Genomic DNA, 17,215 nt, shown 5'->3' with positions numbered 1-17,215 from the left:
ATGCCAACTCAGTGCCTCGCTCTTTACCACTGTGTACTAATCTTGTCGTCCAACTGCAAAACACTGGGCCACAACAAGTTTCCGCGTCTCCATTGCACTGCGCATACTACAAAACGCTCCCCAAACTTGGCACTCACCCACGCAGCCGACTTTTCCGACTTTCCACGACGCTCACGCTAGTGACAGCATTATTTATAGTTCGACGTCGCGCCAAAGCGAATGAGCACATTTCGCTACGGCTTAGGCCGCCCTCCTAGTGTGGCTGCTCGGTGTCTGCAGGCAGCGACGCTCTGCTAGCTTCCTGTGTTCGCACCTATGTCACCTGTGCTTGCTTGTCAGAGACAGACTATCGCAAAACATACAACTCACTCCATGAATTGATTGCTACGGCATCAGTTATCAGCAGTCACAACTAGCAACACCAGTAGCAGCCGACTGCACGCAAAGAATAGGAATGTGCAGTGGGATTTACGTGAACTCGGCGCAATGCAGATCTTTCCGACATAGGCTTGAGAATCTTACGGGAACACTTGTACTGTTTCTAAATAAAGTGTAGGCGTGGGAGGAGGGTGCTTCCCGCGCACTATTAACAGCACGCTTGCCAATTGTGGATGCTAATCATTCGCTTGTATCTTCCTAGACACATCTGCAGGCTGAGAATTATTCCACTTGCATGGCAAGGTGCGCATGTAGGTGTGTTAAAAATTCTGGAGGCACTGGGTATTGATCCCAGTACCTCTCGCATTCTAAGCGAGCGCTCTACCATCTGAGCTACGCCTGCCCCCTCGAAGACTAATGGTGCTACATACAGCAATATAGACGACACAGACCCTTGCACTCCCATTATTCAGCAGACAAACACTACTCTCTATGTATCCGTTAGGGTGTCTTTCAGGTTTCGTGCATTCTGTATCGAATCGTAGTTGGCCACAATGAAAGTGGCACGTATAACGTTGAAAATAGAGTTCGGACACCGCTCTGAGTAAGACGAACGTGTTGTCCACCCTCTAGACTTCAATGAGGTTAAGCCGTGATACCTAAGACAGATCTGCACTCGATGACACCTCGATAACAGCCGGTCCCCACACTTACATCTTGCTCTCCTTACGTCAGTATACATCATATCAGTCTGTGACGCTGGCTTTGCAACATCTTGCGTGCCTTTAGGTTCGCCGCGACCAACACTTACAATGCACTGACCACAAAAAATGGAGGCGCCGCGGCTTGAACCCTGCACCTTTCACATGCGAAGCGAACGCTCTACCAACTGAGTTACGCCACATGAACGACCAAACTGCTCTATTCCCCATTCTTTGCGACTCTGATGCGCACGGACACGATGGTTGGTTGGTTTGTAGCGGTGAAGGGAGCAGAGTACAAAGGCGCGGACACGTTCATATACACAAAAGTTCCAAGTAGTTTCGATGCTCTGGTATTACAAATGCAAATTCCGTTTGTTTTTAACGTCTTAAATTGAAAGAGCCGTCACAAATTGCTCCGTTTTCACTCCTTGTCGACAATCATACAGCACCTGAGGTAACAAACACATCTCGAGCCCCATTGTGCACTCCATTATTCATGCCAACTCAGTGCCTCGCTCTTTACCACTGTGTACTAATCTTGTCGTCCAACTGCAAAACACTGGGCCACAACAAGTTTCCGCGTCTCCATTGCACTGCGCATACTACAAAACGCTCCCCAAACTTGGCACTCACCCACGCAGCCGACTTTTCCGACTTTCCACGACGCTCACGCTAGTGACAGCATTATTTATAGTTCGACGTCGCGCCAAAGCGAATGAGCACATTTCGCCTACGGCTTAGGCCGCCCTCCTAGTGTGGCTGCTCGGTGTCTGCAGGCAGCGACGGTCTGCTAGCTTCCTGTGTTCGCAACTATGTCACCTGTGCTTGCTTGTCAGAGACAGACTATCGCAAAACATACAACTCACTCCATGAATTGATTGCTACGGCATCTGTTATCAACAGTCACAACTAGCAACACCAGTAGCAGCCGACTGCACGCAAAGAATAGGAATGTGCAGTGGGATTTACGTGAACTCGGCGCAAGGCAGATCTTTCCGACATAGGCTTGAGAATCTTACGGGAACACTTGTACTGTTTCTAAATAAAGTGTAGGCGTGGGAGGAGGGTGCTTCCCGCGCACTAATAACAGCACGCTTGCCAATTGTGGATGCTAATCATTCGCTTGTATCTTCCTAGACACATCTGCAGGCTGAGAATTATTCCACTTGCATGGCAAGGTGCGCATGTAGGTGTGTTAATAATTCTGGAGGCACTGGGTATTGATCCCAGTACCTCTCACATTCTAAGCGAGCGCTCTACCATCTGAGCTACGCCCGCCCTCCCCGGAGACTAATGGTGCTACATACAGCAATATAGACGACACAGACCCTTGCACTTCCATTATTCAGCAGACAAACACTACTCTCTATGTATCCGTTAGGGTGTCTTTCAGGTTTCGTGCATTCTGTATCGAATCGTAGTTGGCCACAATGAAAGTGGCACGTATAACGTTGAAAATAGAGTTCGGACACCGCTCTGAGTAAGACGAACGTGTTGTCCACCCTCTAGACTTCAATGAGGTTAAGCCGTGATACCTAAGACAGATCTGCACTCGATGACACCTCGATAACAGCCGGTCCCCACACTTACATCTTGCTCTCCTTACGTCAGTATACATCATATCAGTCTGTGACGCTGGCTTTGCAACATCTTGCGTGCCTTTAGGTTCGCCGCGACCAACACTTACAATGCACTGACCACAAAAAATGGAGGCGCCGCAGCTTGAACCCTGCACCTCTCACATGCGAAGCGAACGCTCTACCAACTGAGCTACGCCACATGCACGAGCAAATTGCGAGAATCCCCATTCTTTGCGAGTCTGATGCGCACGGACACGATGGTTGGTTGGTTTGTAGCGGTGAAGGGAGCATAGTACAAATGCGCGGACACGTTCATATACACAAAAGTTCCAAGTACTTTCGATGCTCTGATGTTACAAATGCAAATTCCGTCTGTTTTTAACGTCTTAAATTGAAAGAGCCGTCACAAATTGCTCCGTTTTCACTCCTTGTCGACAATCATACGGCACCTGAGGTAACAAACACATCTCGAGCCCCATTGTGCACTCCATTATTCATGCCAACTCAGTGCCTCGCTCTTTACCACTGTGTACCAATCTTGTCGTCCAACGGCAAAACACTAGGCCACAACAAGTTTCCGCGTCTCCATTGCACTGCGCATACTACAAAACGCTCCCCAAACTAGGCACTCACCCACGCAGCCGACTTTTCCGACTTTCCACGACGCTCACGCTAGTGACAGCATTATTTATAGTTCGACGTCGCGCCAAAGCGAATGAGCACATTTCGCCTACGGCTTACGCCGCCCTCCTAGTGTGGCTGCTCGGTGTCTGCAGGCAGCGACGGTCTGCTAGCTTCCTGTGTTCGCACCTATGTCACCTGTGCTTGCTTGTCAGAGACAGACTATTGCAAAACATACAACTCACTCCATGAATTGATTGCTACGGCATCTGTTATCAACAGTCACAACTAGCAACACCAGTAGCAGCCGACTGCACGCAAAGAATAGGAATGTGCAGTGGGATTTACGTGAACTCGGCGCAAGGCAGATCTTTCCGACATAGGCTTGAGAATCTTACGGGAACACTTGTACTGTTTCTAAATAAAGAGTAGGCGTGGGAGGAGGGTGCTTCCCGCGCACTAATAACAGCACGCTTGCCAATGGTGGATGCTAATCATTCGCTTGTATCTTCCTAGACACATCTGCAGGCTGAGAATTATTCCACTTGCATGGCAAGGTGCGCATGTTGGTGTGTTAAAAATTCTGGAGGCACTGGGTATTGATCCCAGTACCTCTCGCATACTAAGCGAGCGCTCTAGCATCTGAGCTACGCCCGCCTCCCCCTAAGACTAATGGTGCTACATACAGCCATATAGACGACACAGACCCTTGCACTTCCATTATTCAGCAGACAAACACTACTCTCTATGTATCCGTTAGGGTGTCTTTCAGGTTTCGTGCATTCTGTATCGAATCGTAGTGGGCCACAATGAAAGTGGCACGTATAACGTTGAAAATAGAGTTCGGACACCGCTCTGAGTAAGACGAACGTGTTGTCCACCCTCTAGACTTCAATGAGGTTAAGCCGTGATACCTAAGACAGATCTGCACTCGATGACACCTCGATAACAGCCGGTCCCCACACTTACATCTTGCTCTCCTTACGTCAGTATACATCATATCAGTCTGTGACGCTGGCTTTGCAACATCTTGCGTGCCTTTAGGTTCGCCGCGACCAACACTTACAATGCACTGACCACAAAAAATGGAGGCGCCGCGGCTTGAACCCTGCACCTTTCACATGCGAAGCGAACGCTCTACCAACTGAGCTACGCCACATGCACGAGCAAACTGCGAGAATCCCCATTCTTCGTGACTCTGATGCGCACGGACACGATGGTTGGTTGGTTTTTGCGATGAAGGGAGCAGAGTACAAATGCGCGGACACGTTCATATACACAAAAGTTCCAAGTACTTTCGATGCTCTGGTGTTACAAATGCAAATTCCGTCTGTTTTTAACGTCTTAAATTGAAAGAGCCGTCACAAATTGCTCCGTTTTCACTCCTTGTCGACAATCATACAGCACCTGAGGTAACAAACACATCTCGAGCCCCATTGTGCACTCCATTATTCATGCCAACTCAGTGCCTCGCTCTTTACCACTGTGTACCAATCTTGTCGTCCAACTGCAAAACACTAGGCCACAACAAGTTTCCGCGTCTCCATTGCACTGCGCATACTACAAAACGCTCCCCAAACTTGGCACTCACCCACGCAGCGGACTTTTCCGACTTTCCACGACGCTCACGCTAGTGACAGCATTATTTATAGTTCGACGTCTCGCGAAAGCGAATGAGCACATTTCGGCTACGGCTTAGGCCGCCCTCCTAGTGTGGCTGCTCGGTGTCTGCAGGCAGCGACGGTCTGCTAGCTTCCTGTGTTCGCACCTATGTCACCTGTGCTTGCTTGTCAGAGACAGACTATCGCAAAACATACAACTCACTCCATGAATTGATTGCTACGGCATCTGTTATCAACAGTCACAACTAGCAACACCAGTAGCAGCCGACTGCACGCAAAGAATAGGAATGTGCAGTGGGATTTACGTGAACTCGGCGCAAGGCAGATCTTTCCGACATAGGCTTGAGAATCTTACGGGAACACTTGTACTGTTTCTAAATAAAGTGTAGGCGTGGGAGGAGGGTGCTTCCCGCGCACTAATAACAGCACGCTTGCCAATTGTGGATGCTAATCATTCGCTTGTATCTTCCTAGACACATCTGCAGGCTGAGAATTATTCCACTTGCATGGCAAGGTGCGCATGTAGGTGTGTTAATAATTCTGGAGGCACTGGGTATTGATCCCAGTACCTCTCGCATACTAAGCGAGCGCTCTAGCATCTCAGCTACGCCCGGCTCCCCCAAAGACTAATGGTGCTACATACAGCCATATAGACGACACAGACCCTTGCACTTCCATTATTCAGCAGACAAACACTACTCTCTATGTATCCGTTAGGGTGTCTTTCAGGTTTCGTGCATTCTGTATCGAATCGTAGTTGGCCACAATGAAATTGGCACGTATAACGTTGAAAATAGAGTTCGGACACCGCTCTGAGTAAGACGAACGTGTTGTCCACCCTCTAGACTTCAATGAGGTTAAGCCGTGATACCTAAGACAGATCTGCACTCGATGACACCTCGATAACAGCCGGTCCCCACACTTACATCTTGCTCTCCTTACGTCAGTATACATCATATCAGTCTGTGACGCTGGCTTTGCAACATCTTGCGTGCCTTTAGGTTCGTCGCGACCAACACTTACAATGCACTGACCACAAAAAATGGAGCCGCCGCGGCTTGAACCCTGCACCTTTCACATGCGAAGCGAACGCTCTACCAACTGAGCTACGCCACATGCACGAGCAAACTGCGAGAATCCCCATTCTTTGCGACTCTGATGCGCACGGACACGATGGTTGGTTGGTTTGTAGCGGTGAAGGGAGCAGAGTACAAATGCGCGGACACGTTCATATACACAAAAGTTCCAAGTAGTTTCGATGCTCTGGTGTTACAAATGCAAATTCCGTCTGTTTTTAACGTCTTAAATTGAAAGAGCCGTCACCAATTGCTCCGTTTTCACTCCTTGTCGACAATCATACAGCACCTGAGGTAACAAGCACATCTCGAGCCCCATTGTGCGCTCCATTATTCATGCCAACTCAGTGCCTCGCTCTTTACCACTGTGTACCAATCTTGTCGTCCAACTGCAAAACACTGGGCCACAACAAGTTTCCGCGTCTCCATTGCACTGCGCATACTACAAAACGCTCCCCAAACTTGGCACTCACCCACGCAGCCGACTTTTCCGACTTACCACGACGCTCACGCTAGTGACAGCATTATTTATAGTTCGACGTCGCGCCAAAGCGAATGAGCACTTTTCGCCTACGGCTTACGCCGCCCTCCTAGTGTGGCTGCTCGGTGTCTGCAGGCAGCGACGGTCTGCTAGCTTCCTGTGTTCGCACCTATGTCACCTGTGCTTGCATGTCAGAGACAGACTATCGCAAAACATACAACTCACTCCATGAATGATTGCTACGGCATCTGTTATCAGCAGTCACAACTAGCAACACCAGTAGCAGCCGACTGCACGCAAAGAATAGGAATGTGCAGTGGGATTTACGTGAACTCGGCGCAACGCAGATCTTTCCGACATAGGCTTGAGAATCTTACGGGAACACTTGTACTGTTTCTAAATAAAGTGTAGGCGTGGGAGGAGGGTGCTTCCCGCGCACTAATAACAGCACGCTTGCCAATTGTGGATGCTAATCATTCGCTTGTATCTTCCTAGACACATCTGCAGGCTGAGAATTATTCCACTTGCATGGCAAGGTGCGCATGTAGGTGTGTTAAAAATTCTGGAGGCACTGGGTATTGATCCCAGTACCTCTCGCATTCTAAGCGAGCGCTCTAGCATCTGAGCTTCGCCCGCCTCCCCCTAAGACTAATGGTGCTACATACAGCCATATAGACGACACAGACCCTTGCACTCCCATTATTCAGCAGACAAACACTACTCTCTATGCATCCGTTAGGGTATTCTTTCAGGTTTCGTGCATTCTGTATCGAATCGTAGTTGGCCACAATGAAAGTGGCACGTATAACGTTGAAAATAGAGTTCGGACACCGCTCTGAGTAAGACGAACGTGTTGTCCACCCTCTAGACTTCAATGAGGTTAAGCCGTGATACCTAAGACAGATCTGCACTCGATGACACCTCGATAACAGCCGGTCCCCACACTTACATCTTGCTCTCCTTACGTCAGTATACATCATATCAGTCTGTGACGCTGGCTTTGCAACATCTTGCGTGCCTTTAGGTTCGCCGCGACCAACACTTACAATGCACTGACCACAAAAAATGGAGGCGCCGCGGCTTGAACCCTGCACCTTTCACATGCGAAGCGAACGCTCTACCAACTGAGCTACGCCACATGCACGAGCAAACTGCGAGAATCCCCATTCTTTGCGAGTCTGATGCGCACGGACACGATGGTTGGTTGGTTTGTAGCGGTGAAGGGAGCATAGTACAAATGCGCGGACACGTTCATATACACAAAAGTTCCAAGTACTTTCGATGCTCTGGTGTTACAAATGCAAATTCCGTCTGTTTTTAACGTCTTAAATTGAAAGAGCCGTCACAAATTGCTCCGTTTTCACTCCTTGTCGACAATCATACAGCACCTGAGGTAACAAACACATCTCGAGCCCCATTGTGCACTCCATTATTCATGCCAACTCAGTGCCTCGCTCTTTACCACTGTGTACCAATCTTGTCGTCCAACTGCAAAACACTAGGCCACAACAAGTTTCCGCGTCTCCATTGCACTGCGCATACTACAAAACGCTCCCCAAACTAGGCACTCACCCACGCAGCCGACTTTTCCGACTTTCCACGACGCTCACGCTAGTGACAGCATTATTTATAGTTCGACGTCGCGCCAAAGCGAATGAGCACATTTCGCCTACGGCTTACGCCGCCCTCCTAGTGTGGCTGCTCGGTGTCTGCAGGCAGCGACGGTCTGCTAGCTTCCTGTGTTCGCACCTATGTCACCTGTGCTTGCTTGTCAGAGACAGACTATTGCAAAACATACAACTCACTCCATGAATTGATTGCTACGGCATCTGTTATCAACAGTCACAACTAGCAACACCAGTAGCAGCCGACTGCACGCAAAGAATAGGAATGTGCAGTGGGATTTACGTGAACTCGGCGCAAGGCAGATCTTTCCGACATAGGCTTGAGAATCTTACGGGAACACTTGTACTGTTTCTAAATAAAGAGTAGGCGTGGGAGGAGGGTGCTTCCCGCGCACTAATAACAGCACGCTTGCCAATTGTGGATGCTAATCATTCGCTTGTATCTTCCTAGACACATCTGCAGGCTGAGAATTATTCCACTTGCATGGCAAGGTGCGCATGTAGGTGTGTTGAAAATTATGGAGGCACTGGGTATTGATCCCAGTACCTTTCGCATACTAAGCGAGCGCTCTACCATCTGAGCTACGCCCGCCTCCCCCAAAGACTAATGGTGCTACATACAGCCATATAGACGACACAGACCCTTGCACTTCCATTATTCAGCAGACAAACACTACTCTCTATGTATCCGTTAGGGTGTCTTTCAGGTTTCGTGCATTCTGTATCGAATCGTAGTGGGCCACAATGAAAGTGGCACGTATAACGTTGAAAATAGAGTTCGGACACCGCTCTGAGTAAGACGAACGTGTTGTCCACCCTCTAGACTTCAATGAGGTTAAGCCGTGATACCTAAGACAGATCTGCACTCGATGACACCTCGATAACAGCCGGTCCCCACACTTACATCTTGCTCTCCTTACGTCAGTATACATCATATCAGTCTGTGACGCTGGCTTTGCAACATCTTGCGTGCCTTTAGGTTCGCCGCGACCAACACTTACAATGCACTGACCACAAAAAATGGAGGCGCCGCGGCTTGAACCCTGCACCTTTCACATGCGAAGCGAACGCTCTATGAACTGAGCTACGCCACATGCACGAGCAAAGTGCGAGGTTCCCCATTCTTCGTGACTCTGATGCGCACGGACACGATGGTTGGTTGGTTTGTAGCGAAAAAGGGAGCAGAGTACAAATGCGCGGACACGTTCATATACACAAAAGTTCCAAGTAGTTTCGATGCTCTGGTGTTACAAATGCAAATTCCGTCTGTTTTTAACGTCTTAAATTGAAAGAGCCGTCACAAATTGCTCCGTTTTCACTCCTTGTCGACAATCATACAGCACCTGAGGTAACAAACACATCTCGAGCCCCATTGTGCACTCCATTATTCATGCCAACTCAGTGCCTCGCTCTTTACCACTGTGTACCAATCTTGTCGTCCAACTGCAAAACACTAGGCCACAACAAGTTTCCGCGTCTCCATTGCACTGCGCATACTACAAAACGCTCCCCAAACTTCGCACTCACCCACGCAGCCGACTTTTCCGACTTTCCACGACGCTCACGCTAGTGACAGCATTATTTATAGTTCGACGTCGCGCGAAAGCGAATGAGCACATTTCGGCTACGGCTTAGGCCGCCCTCCTAGTGTGGCTGCTCGGTGTCTGCAGGCAGCGACGGTCTGCTAGCTTCCTGTGTTCGCACCTATGTCACCTGTGCTTGCTTGTCAGAGACAGACTATCGCAAAACATACAACTCACTCCATGAATTGATTGCTACGGCATCTGTTATCAACAGTCACAACTAGCAACACCAGTAGCAGCCGACTGCACGCAAAGAATAGGAATGTGCAGTGGGATTTACGTGAACTCGGCGCAAGGCAGATCTTTCCGACATAGGCTTGAGAATCTTACGGGAACACTTGTACTGTTTCTAAATAAAGTGTAGGCGTGGGAGGAGGGTGCTTCCCGCGCACTAATAACAGCACGCTTGCCAATTGTGGATGCTAATCATTCGCTTGTATCTTCCTAGACACATCTGCAGGCTGAGAATTATTCCACTTGCATGGCAAGGTGCGCATGTAGGTGTGTTAATAATTCTGGAGGCACTGGGTATTGATCCCAGTACCTCTCGCATTCTAAGCGAGCGCTCTACCATCTGAGCTACGCCCGCCCTCCCCGGAGACTAATGGTGCTACATACAGCAATATAGACGACACAGACCCTTGCACTTCCATTATTCAGCAGACAAACACTACTCTCTATGTATCCGTTAGGGTGTCTTTCAGGTTTCGTGCATTCTGTATCGAATCGTAGTTGGCCACAATGAAATTGGCACGTATAACGTTGAAAATAGAGTTCGGACACCGCTCTGAGTAAGACGAACGTGTTGTCCACCCTCTATACTTCAATGAGGTTAAGCCGTGATACCTAAGACAGATCTGCACTCGACGACACCTCGATAACAGCCGGTCCCCACACTTACATCTTGCTCTCCTTACGTCAGTATACATCATATCAGTCTGTGACGCTGGCTTTGCAACATCTTGCGTGCCTTTAGGTTCGCCGCGACAAACACTTACAATGCACTGACCACAAAAAATGGAGGCGCCGCGGCTTGAACCCTGCACCTTTCACATGCGAAGCGAACGCTCTACCAACTGAGCTACGCCACATGCACGAGCAAACTGCGAGAATCCCCATTCTTTGCGAGTCTGATGCGCACGGACACGATGGTTGGTTGCTTTGTAGCGGTGAAGGGAGCATAGTACAAATGCGCGGACACGTTCATATACACAAAAGTTCCAAGTACTTTCGATGCTCTGGTGTTACAAATGCAAATTCCGTCTGTTTTTAACGTCTTAAATTGAAAGAGCCGTCACAAATTGCTCCGTTTTCACTCCTTGTCGACAATCATACAGCACCTGAGGTAACAAACACATCTCGAGCCCCATTGTGCACTCCATTATTCATGCCAACTCAGTGCCTCGCTCTTTACCACTGTGTACCAATCTTGTCGTCCAACTGCAAAACACTAGGCCACAACAAGTTTCCGCGTCTCCATTGCACTGCGCATACTACAAAACGCTCCCCAAACTAGGCACTCACCCACGCAGCCGACTTTTCCGACTTTCCACGACGCTCACGCTAGTGACAGCATTATTTATAGTTCGACGTCGCGCCAAAGCGAATGAGCACATTTCGCCTACGGCTTACGCCGCCCTCCTACTGTGGCTGCTCGGTGTCTGCAGGCAGCGACGGTCTGCTAGCTTCCTGTGTTCGCACCTATGTCACCTGTGCTTGCTTGTCAGAGACAGACTATCGCAAAACATACAACTCACTCCATGAATTGATTGCTACGGCATCTGTTATCAGCAGTCACAACTAGCAACACCAGTAGCAGCCGACTGCACGCAAAGAATAGGAATGTGCAGTGGGATTTACGTGAACTCGGCGCAAGGCAGATCTTTCCGACATAGGCTTGAGAATCTTACGGGAACACTTGTACTGTTTCTAAATAAAGTGTAGGCGTGGGAGGAGGGTGCATCCCGCGCACTAATAACAGCACGCTTGCCAATTGTGGATGCTAATCATTCGCTTGTATCTTCCTAGACACATCTGCAGGCTGAGAATTATTCCACTTGCATGGCAAGGTGCGCATGTAGGTGTGTTAAAAATTCTGGAGGCACTGGGTATTGATCCCAGTACCTCTCGCATTCTAAGCGAGCGCTCTACCATCTGAGCTACGCCCGCCCCCCCCCAAGAGACTAATGGTGCTACATACAGCATAATAGACGACACAGACCCTTGCACTCCCATTATTCAGCAGACAAACACTACTCTCTATGCATCCGTTAGGGTGTCTTTCAGGTTTCGTGCATTCTGTATCGAATCGTAGTTGGCCACAATGAAAGTGGCACGTATAACGTTGAAAATAGAGTTCGGACACCGCTCTGAGTAAGACGAACGTGTTGTCCACCCTCTAGACTTCAATGAGGTTAAGCCGTGATACCTAAGACAGATCTGCACTCGATGACACCTCGATAACAGCCGGTCCCCACACTTACATCTTGCTCTCCTTACGTCAGTATACATCATATCAGTCTGTGACGCTGGCTTTGCAACATCTTGCGTGCCTTTAGGTTCGCCGCGACCAACACTTACAATGCACTGACCACAAAAAATGGAGCCGCCGCGGCTTAAACCCTGCACCTTTCACATGCGAAGCGAACGCTCTACCAACTGAGCTACGCCACATGCACGAGCAAACTGCGAGAATCCCCATTCTTTGCGACTCTGAAGCGCACGGACACGATGGTTGGTTGGTTTGTAGCGGTGAAGGGAGCAGAGTACAAATGCGCGGACACGTTCATATACACAAAAGTCCCAAGTAGTTTCGATGCTCTGGTGTTACAAATGCAAATTCCGTCTGTTTTTAACGTCTTAAATTGAAAGAGCCGTCACAAATTGCTCCGTTTTCACTCCTTGTCGACAATCATACAGCACCAGAGGTAACAAACACATCTCGAGCCCCATTGTGCACTCCATTATTCATGCCAACTCAGTGCCTCGCTCTTTACCACTGTGTACCAATCTTGTCGTCCAACTGCAAAACACTAGGCCACAACAAGTTTCCGCGTCTCCATTGCACTGCGCATACTACAAAACACTCCCCAAACTAGGCACTCACCCACGCAGCCGACTTTTCCGACTTTCCACGACGCTCACGCTAGTGACAGCATTATTTATAGTTCGACGTCGCGCCAAAGCGAATGAGCACATTTCGCCTACGGCTTAGGCCGCCCTCCTAGTGTGGCTGCTCGGTGTCTGCAGGCAGCGACGGTCTGCTAGCTTCCTGTGTTCGCACCTATGTCACCTGTGCTTGCTTGTCAGAGACAGACTATTGCAAAACATACAACTCACTCCATGAATTGATTGCTACGGCATCTGTTATCAACAGTCACAACTAGCAACACCAGTAGCAGCCGACTGCACGCAAAGAATAGGAATGTGCAGTGGGATTTACGTGAACTCGGCGCAAGGCAGATCTTTCCGACATTGGCTTGAGAATCTTACGGGAACACTTGTACTGTTTCTAAATAAAGTGTAGGCGTGGGAGGAGGGTGCTTCCCGCGCACTAATAACAGCACGCTTGCCAATTGTGGATGCTAATCATTCGCTTGTATCTTCCTAGACACATCTGCAGGCTGAGAATTATTCCACTTGCATGGCAAGGTGCGCATGTAGGTGTGTTAAAAATTCTGGAGGCACTGGGTATTGATCCCAGTACCTCTCGCATACTAAGCGAGCGCTCTAGCATCTGAGCTACGCCCGCCTCCCCCAAAGACTAATGGTGCAACATACAGCCATATAGACGACACAGACCCTTGCACTTCCATTATTCAGCAGACAAACACTACTCTCTATGTATCCGTTAGGGTGTCTTTCAGGTTTCGTGCATTCTGTATCGAATCGTAGTGGGCCACAATGAAAGTGGCACGTATAACGTTGAAAATAGAGTTCGGACACCGCTCTGAGTAAGACGAACGTGTTGTCCACCCTCTAGACTTCAATGAGGTTAAGCCGTGATACCTAAGACAGATCTGCACTCGATGACACCTCGATAACAGCCGGTCCCCACACTTACATCTTGCTCTCCTTACGTCAGTATACATCATATCAGTCTGTGACGCTGGCTTTGCAACATCTTGCGTGCCTTTAGGTTCGCCGCGACCAACACTTACAATGTACTGACCACAAAAAATTGAGGCGCCGCGGCTTGAACCCTGCACCTTTCACATGCGAAGCGAACGCTCTACCAACTGAGCTACGCCACATGCACGAGCAAACTGCGAGAGTCCCCATTCTTTGCGACTCTGATGCGCACGGACACGATGGTTGGTTGGTTTGTAGCGGTGAAGGGAGCAGAGTACAAATGCGCGGACACGTTCATATACACAAAAGTTCCAAGTAGTTTCGATGCTCTGGTGTTACAAATGCAAATTCCGTCTGTTTTTAACGTCTTAAATTGAAAGAGCCGTCACAAATTGCTCCGTTTTCACTCCTTGTCGACAATCATACAGCACCTGAGGTAACAAACACATCTCGAACCCCATTGTGCACTCCATTATTCATGCCAACTCAGTGCCTCGCTCTTTACCACTGTGTACCAATCTTGTCGCCCAACTGCAAAACACTAGGCCACAACAAGTTTCCGCGTCTCCATTGCACTGCGCATACTACAAAACGCTCCCCAAACTTGGCACTCACCCACGCAGCCGGCTTTCCACGACGCTCACGCAACGCTCACGCTAGTGACAGCATTATTTATAGTTCGACGTCGCGCTAAAGCGAATGAGCACATTTCGCCTACGGCTTACGCCGCCCTCCTAGTGTGGCTGCTCGGTGTCTGCAGGCAGCGACGGTCTGCTAGCTTCCTGTGTTCGCACCTATGTCACCTGTGCTTGCTTGTCAGAGACAGACTATCGCAAAACATACAAATCACTCCAAGAATTGTTTGCTACGGCATCTGTTATCAACAGTCACAACTAGCAACACCAGTAGCAGCCGACTGCACGCAAAGAATACTAATGTGCAGTGGGATTTACGTGAACTCGGCGTAAGGCAGATCTTTCCGACATAGGCTTGAGAATCTTACGGGAACACTTGTATTGTTTCTAAATAAAGAGTAGGCGTGGGAGGAGGGTGCTTCCCGCGCACTAATAACAGCACGCTTGCCAATTGTAGATGCTAATCATTCGCTTGTATCTTCCTAGACACATCTGCAGGCTGAGAATTATTCCACTTGCATGGCAAGGTGCGCATGTAGGTGTGTTAAAAATTCTGGAGGCACTGGGTATTGATCCCAGTACCTCTCGCATTATAAGCGAGCGCTCTACCATCTGAGCTACGCCCGCCCCCCCCGAAGACTAATGGTGCTACATACAGCAATATAGACGACACAGACCCTTGCACTCCCATTATTCAGCAGACAAACACTACTCTCTATGTATCCGTTAGGGTGTCTTTCAGGTTTCGTGCATTCTGTATCGAATCGTAGTTGGCAACAATGAATGTGGCACGTATAACGTTGAAAATAGAGTTCGGACACCGCTCTGAGTAAGACGAACGTGTTGTCCACCCTCTAGACTTCAATGAGGTTAAGCCGTGATACCTAAGACAGATCTGCACTCGATGACACCTCGATAACAGCCGGTCCCCACACTTACATCTTGCTCTCCTTACGTCAGTATACATCATATCAGTCTGTGACGCTGGCTTTGCAACATCTTGCGTGCCTTTAGGTTCGCCGCGACCAACACTTACAATGCACTGACCACAAAAAATGGAGGCGCCGCGGCTTGAACCCTGCACCATTCACATGCGAAGCGAACGCTCTACCAACTGAGCTACGCCACATGCACGACCAAACTGCGAGAATCCCCATTCTTTGCGACTCTGATGCGCACGGACACGATGGTTGGTTGGTTTGTAGCGGTGAAGGGAGCAGAGTACAAAGGCGTGGACACGTTCATATACACAAAAGTTCCAAGTAGTTTCGATGCTCTGGTATTACAAATGCAAATTCCGTCTGTTTTTAACGTCTTAAATTGAAAGAGCCGTCACAAATTTCTCCGTTTTCACTCCTTGTCGACAATCATACAGCACCTGAGGTAACAAACACATCTCGAGCCCCATTGTGCACTCCATTATTCATGCCAACACAGTGCCACGCTCTTTGCTACTGTGTCAAACTCTTGTCGTCCAACTGCAAAACACTGGGACACAACAAGTTTCCGCTTCCCCTTTGCACTGATCGTACTACGAAACGCTCCCCAAACTTGGCAATCACCCATGCAGATGACTTTTCCGACTTTACACCACGCTCACGCAACGCTCACGCTAGTGACAGCCTTATTTATAGTTCGACGTCGCGCCAAAGCGAATGAGCACATTTCGCCTACGGCTTACGCCGCCCTCCTAGTGTGGCTGCTCGGTGTCTGCAGGGAGCGAGGGTCTGCTAGCTTCCTGTGTTCGCACCTATGTCACCTGTGCTTGCTTGTCAGAGACAGACTATCGCAAAACATACAACTCACTCCATGAATTGATTGCTACGGCATCTGTTATCAGCAGTCACAACTAGCAACACCAGTAGCAGCCGACTGCACGCAAAGAATAGGAATGTGCAGTGGGATTTACGTGAACTCGGCGCAAGGCAGATCTTTCCGACATAGGCTTGAGAATCTTACGGGAACACTTGTACTGTTTCTAAATTAAGTGTAGGCGTGGGAGGAGGATGCTTCCCGCGCACTAATAACAGCACGCTTGCCAATTGTGGATGCTAATCATTCGCTTGTATCTTCCTAGACACATCTGCAGGCTGAGAATTATTCCACTTGCATGGCAAGGTGCGCATGTAGGTGTGTTAAAAATTCTGGAGGCACTGGGTATTGATCCCAGTACCTCTCGCATACTAAGAGAGCGCTCTACCATCTGAGCTACGCCCGCCCCCTCGAAGACTAATGGTGCTACATACATCCATATAGACGACACAGACCCTTGCACTCCCATTATTCAGCAGACAAACACTACTCTCTATGTATCCGTTAGTGTGTCTTTCAGGTTTCGTGCATTCTGTATCGAATCGTAGTTGGCCACAATGAAAGTGGCACGTATAACGTCGAAAATAGAGTTCGGACACCGCTCTGAGTAAGACGAACGTGTTGTCCACCCTCTAGACTTCAATGAGGTTAAGCCGTGATACCTAAGACAGATCTGCACTCGATGACACCTCGATAACAGCCGGTCCCCACACTTACGTCTTGCTCTCCTTACGTCAGTATACATCATATCAGTCTGTGACGCTGGCATTGCAACATCTTGCGTGCCTTTAGGTTCGCCGCGACCAACACTTACAATGCACTGACCACAAAAAATGGAGGCGCTGCGGCTTGAACCCTGCACCTTTCTCATGCGAAGCGAACGCACTACCAACTGAGCTACGCCACAGGCACGACCAAACTGCGCTATTCCCCATTCTTTGCGACTCTGATGCGCACGGACACGATGGTTGGTTGGTTTGTAGCGGTGAAGGGAGCAGAGTACAAAGGCGCGGACACGTTCATATAC

General features: G+C 49.1%; 1 non-coding gene across 1 annotated transcript; it reads right to left on the bottom strand.

Annotated features, from left to right (window-relative positions):
- Window positions 1-708: 708 nt before the first annotated feature.
- On the bottom strand, window positions 709-785 carry Trnas-aga (transfer RNA serine (anticodon AGA)). The gene has a single exon. It is a non-coding gene; the product is annotated as a tRNA-Ser (tRNA).
- Window positions 786-17,215: the final 16,430 nt, after the last annotated feature.

Source organism: Schistocerca gregaria, chromosome 3, assembly GCF_023897955.1.
Source record: "Schistocerca gregaria isolate iqSchGreg1 chromosome 3, iqSchGreg1.2, whole genome shotgun sequence".
NCBI lineage: Eukaryota > Metazoa > Arthropoda > Insecta > Orthoptera > Acrididae > Schistocerca > Schistocerca gregaria.
Note: the sequence above shows the minus strand (reverse complement) of the source record. Positions and strands in the feature narration are given on the sequence as shown.